The sequence below is a fragment of the Malus domestica genome, chromosome 05 (assembly GCF_042453785.1).
Source record: "Malus domestica chromosome 05, GDT2T_hap1".
In the NCBI taxonomy this organism is placed as follows: domain Eukaryota; kingdom Viridiplantae; phylum Streptophyta; class Magnoliopsida; order Rosales; family Rosaceae; genus Malus; species Malus domestica.
In genome coordinates, this window is record NC_091665.1 from 21,281,518 (window position 1) to 21,289,189 (window position 7,672).

The window sequence follows — 7,672 nt, forward strand, 5'->3', positions numbered from 1 at the left end:
AGAGGAGTAGCCGTTCTTCGACGAGTTTATGAATTTCCCGACATAGGGTAAACCTCGGGATACTTAAAATCCCTTCACTTTCATTTTGGTGGCTCGATTCTAACCTAGGTTACACATTTTGAATGATGGAATTACCCAGGAATGAAGAGAGTAACAAACCCATTTTTCCGGCAAGGGTCTAGCGACTTTCGAGTCCTTTTCCAACCAACTTCCAATGGTGTATTTTGATTCCTTGTTTCTTGGGCTTCAATTTGATATATTGTATGATTAGTTTAAGGGAGATTTGTGGTTGATCGGAGTCAGGGACTTATGGCGTTCTTCTTCGTGAAAACTGGTGACATGCAACCGAGTTGACCCGGCCAGTTTCAAAAAAAAAGGGAAATCTTAACCTGAATTCGGATCTGAACCCGGGATCTGGCCTGACCCATTTCCTAATTAGATTTGGAATATTCTGGAAATATTCCATGGGATATTCTTGGAATATTCCTTGTGTTGACTTTTTTGAAATTTTCTTAGAAACTCTCCTAGGCTAATTTCGACGTCCCAAGTCCGTTTTTGACATCCATTTAGTGAAATTCTGTAGATTTAACGTAGTTGACCGGCTCGGTGTCTTGGTTGACTTTTTGGGGTTGACCGTTGACTTTTTGTTGAGTTTTACAAAAATTGACCGGGACCCTTCTTAGTGTATTTCGACACCATGATTCCAAATCCGCACGTTGTTTCTCCAAATTTAATCGTTTTAGTTAAGTTTTACTAATGGGTCCTAACATTATGCTTAGGTGCGATTACTATCGGAAACTCTGACTTTTCTTAGCTCGAAAGGATGTGACATCGCAAGTACCTATGAGTGGGCCTATTCTTTTATATAGCATATATATTTGTTTAGTTTCCACATATATATTTAATAATGAATTTTCTACGTGATTTCCATAATTAAATTAACGCTTATAAGAAAGGTCGTAATCTTGAGAATTATGAAATTATTTTGAATCCTGCGAGATGCACATGTATGCGTACTATTATTATGGGATTCCTTAACTATATTTGTTGCCATGAATAGTATTATGTTGACTAGAATTATCAATTTACCGTTGCATGATCATAATTATTTTATACGTTCATCGTGTGGTACACTGGTGTTAGTACTCGCCCAGGCCAGAGCCAATCTTCACTTGTATGTTCACATTGCACCGTACGCTCACTTTGGATCCATTGTAGGTGCCAATCCTATCCTAGATTGCTATAGGCAATTAGGACTCATTTGTGACTCGCATAGTGCCAGTCTTTACGTGATTGTAGTATTAGAGCATAAATCATTATTACACCCAGTCTTGTTCATGTCAAAATACATTTGCATGAACTCGTGTGTCAACATACGTCGATGAGCACCTGATAGTTTATGTTCGTTTATTCGAGATATGGTGATTTCTGGAAGTTATATGTTTTATATGCAAATACTGTGAATTACTGCATTTCGAGATATTACTATTTACGGTAATTGTTTTCATGCTATACGTAGTATGTCAGATTTGGAAACTATACTTGTTTTACTGTGAGGGGTTATTACGTTTTGAAAAGGTTTTACAAAGCTTTATTTTTAGGCCCACTCACCCTTGTTTTTCGTCCTTCCAGGTTTTAGTGGCAGAGTTTTCGTGTTGAGGAGGATTTCTGGCAAAACGTTGTTATGGGAATACTCCCGATGGTATAATTCCTCTTTTATTTTTACTGTACTTTGTTTATGCTCTAACATCATGTATGAAATGGGTTCATTCCCGCTCACATGCGCACTCTTACATTTAGGCACTTTTAGGTTTAAATTTACTCACTTTTCCACATGGTTACACTTTATGACTTCGTCACCTTCTTGGTGTCGGCCAACACAACTTGATTTGGAGTCTAGGTGGACATTTCGGGTCCAATTGTGTCAATTAGAAACTTAAAACTCAAAGAGAAGGAAGGAATCTCACATGAGATTGAAGGTTAGAGCTTAAAGCTCTCGAATTTAATGGCACTGCACTTCACAATGCACCTATGGCACATGCAAGACCATCACCAGGTTGCCTGAGTCCCATTGATCTCAAAAATGCACGTTTGCAGATTTATGAAGGAATTTGGGTGATAGTGAGAGTTCTCTCTCGGTGCTAGAGAGAGAGTGAGTTCAAGGGTGCAAAGAGAGAATACATAGAGATAAAAGAGTTTTCAGCTGAGGAAAAAGGGAGGTCGAGAGTTAATGTAAGCCCACTTAAACTCATTTAAGTGAAATTAAAAAATTGCCCTCTCAAGTTATTATAATTACAATTATGCCCTCACAGCCTCAATTTGTATTTCGTTCTCGACGTTAAACTAACGTACAAGAGTAAGGTTGCGAAACTTCATTAAGATTAGGAGAAACTGCACCAACAATAGATAAATATAGCCAAAATTTGACAAAATCAAGGTAGGACCTGATACATCAAGGTGTATAAGTTGTAGGAGGTGAGAAGTCATGGTCATTGGAGTATTGAATGGTAACCGACACGCCTTGCCTAACGGACATATGTGGCAATTATGATTAGGAGAAACTGCACCACTAATGGGGATGTGGTATTTGTTTGCCAAAACGCAAAAGATAGCATCAGAAGGATGACCCAAGCCAGCATGCTAAACATCTCGGGTTGTCCGTTCGCCATAGAACACAAGCTTAGGAGTGATGTCCATTAAGAAGTATTTGTTCCATCTTCTTGTCCTTCACACGAAAGCACATACCATCCATCTCAAAATAACAATTATTATCACGACAAAATTGGCGAATCGACAACAAATTCTTTTTTATTGCGGAAACATACAACACATTTTGAAGAGAAAGAGAACCATGTGAGCCAGAAATGGAGGATTTGACAAAATGAGATACATGTAAGTGCTCACCGTTTCACACAAACGATGGAATTAGTACCTGTGTAAGGTTGAAGTTGAGTAAGGTGAGATGGATCATTAGTAATGTAGTGGGTAGAATCTACGACCCAAGGAATGGAGGAAGGAGAAGCGATAGTGGTGGCTACGAGGTAGCAAAATTTCCACATTGCGCACATTTCTTGGCTTTATGACCAGGTGTGTCACAAAGTTCACAAGGCTTACCATACTCAAAGTTTGACTGAGGCGGGGGAGATGCCGATGTGGGAAGCGCGACTATCACTGGTGGGCCCAATATGGATCTGATGAGAAGACCAATGCCTGTGACAGTTGGAATTGGTAGGACGCCAACCACCACCAACACGACCGTGACCACGACCTGTGCCATGTTTATAAGAGCCAACACCATGGTGAGAATTTCGGAAATTGCCGGAGGCACGGTTTGCAGTGAAGGCAGCGCCATTGGACAAGGAAAGAGAGGACATATTTTGAATGAGATGCTTGATAGGCAATTTACCACATACGCAAAAGGGTTAAAAATTCCTATATTACTTGCAAGAATGACAAAGTTTTTGTAGTATAAATGGATCTCGCAATGTCGTTCTTTATAAGGATTATTAAATAATTCGAAGCAAATCAAATTCCAATTAATTATTGTAAAGTAGAAATTAAGATGACTGATTTTATTACCTACTTAAATTAAAATGAATTTAATTAATAAAAATAAACTAATCTGCAATATTAAAGATAAAGAAAAAGAAACAAATTTTAAAATACCAATTTATAAAAACACTAGGGTTCCACCATCACCTAAAAATCCTATGCATTTTTACCAATTACTTAGGATCTACACATGTCACTTTGAAGGTTAGGTTTTTCTAATATATATCCTACTTGGAACTTCCAACATAGAACATATATCTAACATGCAATCTGTTCGGACGTTCAGATCAAATCTGAACATGAGAGACTCATTATGCTTTATGAAAACCCTTTGAAAAACCATGCAACCCTTAAGACGTGGTGTTCATCTTAAGTGAAATTACAATTATCAACCACAAGAAGCTAGTGTCAATTTTAGAGAACCTTCCGACCAAAATTGCATCAAATTACTTTTCTAAAGATTCTAATGGTGATCAGACTATAGAAAATTAGATAGTTGTAATCACGGTGATTAATAATTCAAAGTGTGCATGTAATCAATCATAAGCAATTAAATAAATATCACATATTCATGTTAAGGCTCAAGACTTCGCCCTAGTAAAAAGGAATTAGTTACACATATTCATAATTGAAATCATAGAAAATATTATTAAGAATAAAAAAGAATGAAAACACCTTAAAGTAGAAAATCTCCAAGAACCCTAGCAATTACTCTCTGTCTCCAAAGTTGCATAAAAGAAAACGTAGCCCCAAAACTCCAAACGGCCAAAACCTTAAAATCCCCTCCAAAGTATCGTACAAACCCTCGTCTTTTTTTTCCAATTAGAAAACTAAATAATAAAAATAAAATAACTTAGAAAATAGAGTCCTAACTAAGTTAGGAGAATCTGCATAGAAACTATCCAGCCACGTTTTAGCCTCAAATGTCCTTCAAATCTGGCTCAAAATAGCTTGTTTTAATTATTAGGACGTTCCGAACACATCTCTAGAAGGCCACGAAACCATCCGAGATTATCTTAGGCTCCAAAAATGTAATTCAAGCCCAAAACGTCACTATTCCAGCACCATGCATCGCTCTTTTATTCTATTGTCAGAAAATAACCGCCTAGTGGAAAAATCTGATATTTTGATATGATCAAGCTGAGTGACTCACGAACGTCCTCCAATTTGAACCACTCCAAAATTCATCCGTTTGATCATGTTTTGCTCTAGAGGAAATCAACTATCCTATATTGAAAATACAATTCAAAGTATCAAAATTCTTCCAAAATATTAACCAAAATATACTAAGAACAGGGTAAAATATATAATATGAAATTGACTCATCAATGCTCCTCTTGAATCAGCAGATCATAACAGTCATCAAAGGAAAGAAAAGAGCGAAGATGAACCGATGTCTTAAACTCCTTATGTTCTTGACCATGCCCGTCAAGAATGGATTCAATAAGCTCATAGTCTGTGATGCCGGAACTAGCATAGTGAAGAGAATCAGAAAGGCTTCGAGCATGTAGTAACTACTCATGCATAGGTTGCTCGGGATTTTCTTCAGATTTTGGAGTTGGTGTCGAACAGTGCGAATGTGAGTCTTAGAGAGAGGAGAGACAAGCTTCTCCAAGAGTGACCATGCGTCATAACCAGTGGTACAAGAAAGCAAGATAGGCTTGATGGAGGAGGAGCAAGTTTGCTTTAATCCAACCAAAGACAAGTTTGTCTTGAGGGTCGGCGAGATTGACAGAGCTGTCGTCGAGCTTTTTGGAGGGTTTAGAATTGCAGGCCTTTTCGAGACCATGAATCTCTGAGATCGTCAACTGAGATAATTGGTACGATCCATAGAGTGTTGATCATGTGAGAGATATTGAAGGTAGTGGGAAGGGTTGTGGTGATGGTTGTCATGGTTGAAGAAGAATCAGACAAGAGAGCAGCAGAAGATTAGATGTTTGACGAGGATGTAGTAGAGGCCATAGAGGATCGAAATTGAGTAGTTTAGCTGTTGGTTAAGGCTGATACCATGTATAGAATCAGAATATGAAGGCGATGGGAAAACAGAATATGCAGAGAGTAAGTTGTCAAGAAAGAGAGATCTATACTTTGGGAGAATAGCTTGATTGATCTTTACTATCTCAATTGGTACAGATATACAAGTACGTACATCATTGACTTTTGTATAGCAATTACAGGTAAAGAAATAGTACGATTAATGTAATACAATTAGTGTTGAAAATTTTGAGTAGAAATTTCATTGTCCCACATTGGTCACTACCAAAAGATTTCCTCACTTTAGAAGGCTTTGTCCCTTATAAAAAATAATTGGAGTGATGGACCTTAGAAAATAAAATTGGGCTCACCCTTGGGCTCACTTTAATTAATTAATTTTTTTTTTTACCAACAGATAAGTTTGAGGTCTGGTGAAAGAACGCAGAGAGCAAACACCCATCTGAGAAGATGTCTCCCAACATATACATTAATTCTCCGTACTTGTTGCAAACATGCATAATCATATTATATATATATATATATATATATATATATATATATATATATATATATATATATATATATCCATCTGCATGACATTTAGAACACAGAAAAACATAATTCTCCTTCTACAAGCCAAAGCATTCTTACTGAGAGAATCACAAAGAAATTCGCCAGAAGTTAAGTTTTCCGGTGCTAGAATTTTTACTTGATCGTTGAATCTTGGTGAAGCAGACGTCCGTAGAATTCTACAAGCACTTAGTAGTGATGAAATTTCTATTTCAAGGACATTGTGGTACGTAAGCCTCGATCTTTTGTTTATCTACTTAATTATTATTGCATTCTGTTTATATTCTGTAAAATATTTATTCGCATTTATTATTAGCATATATAAATTTGTCATAGATTGTTGATATTTTTCTAACAATCAGCAAGTTTAATATGATGGAGGAGGTCTTGGCTGAGTGGAAACAATTGAGGGATTGTTGTCTGGTTGACTGGTGCAACGTTCCTCTGCAGATTTGGTGAACTATTGGATGCAAACTGATGATCTGTTTAGAATGTTGATGAATGATGATTCTTTGTTAACAAGTTTATGAAGTCAGGACGTAGTGATTGGGATGGGAAAGTAGATACTGGTGGCTGCAAGAATTCAAGTGAGGGTGCTAAAGAGGATCTGCCAAGTGCAAGTAGGAAAACTATTGGTCTTTTGAGTCCAAGAAAACGTATAGGGGAGGAGTTTGCTGCAGAAGCAGGTAACCTTTGTCTTGACGAAATTGAGTGATGAGAAGCATGTTATGGAATCACAGGGGTCTGCCTAGACCTGGTTTCGTGTCACAACTTAGATTTGTGTGTGGTTAACAAACTGGACCTTTGTTGTATTGTTGAAGTGCAGACTACTCTTGATAAGATCTCTTCTACATGTGATAATGCTTTTTTTTTTATTGTAAATTTAATGCAGTAGGTTGTCGAAGGGCTGGTGGCCTTTGTTTGTTCTGGGAATCAAATGTCTTGAATATCAATATAATATGCTCTTTTGATCGTTGTATAAATGCTACTTTGCATGATCTTGTTTGTGATACAAGTTATTTGATTACTTTAGTGTATGCGTAACCTCAGAAAGAATTACAATAGGAATTATGGATTAAAATTCTTACACCGAACCCAAATAACGATCCTTGGTTACTCTTGGGAGATTTTAACAATATCCTAAACTTGGATGTAACAATAACTATGTACATGATTGATTTCAACAATTTTACAAGTGATGGTAATCTTGTCTCTATACCTGCTTCTGGAGTTCCTTTCAGTTGGACAAATGAACCTAAGATAACTCGGTAGTTTTTGAAAGGTTAGACCGTGTTTAATTTTGCTATTTCGAGTGGCTAAATCTGTTTGAAAAGGTTCATTTACACAGCTTGCCAATATTTGGCTCGGACCTTAGTCCTATTATAGTTCAATGTAATAATATTGGCTATAAAAGGAAGAACTCTTTCAAGTTTGAGGCAATGTGGCTTAATCACTCTGAATTCAATCAATTTGTTATAGACAATTGGCAATGTAATTTATCTAGACGCCCAAATGATATGTTTAGAGCGTGCGTTGAAGTGTTTAAATTCAATATGAAAAGATGAAACACAGCTCT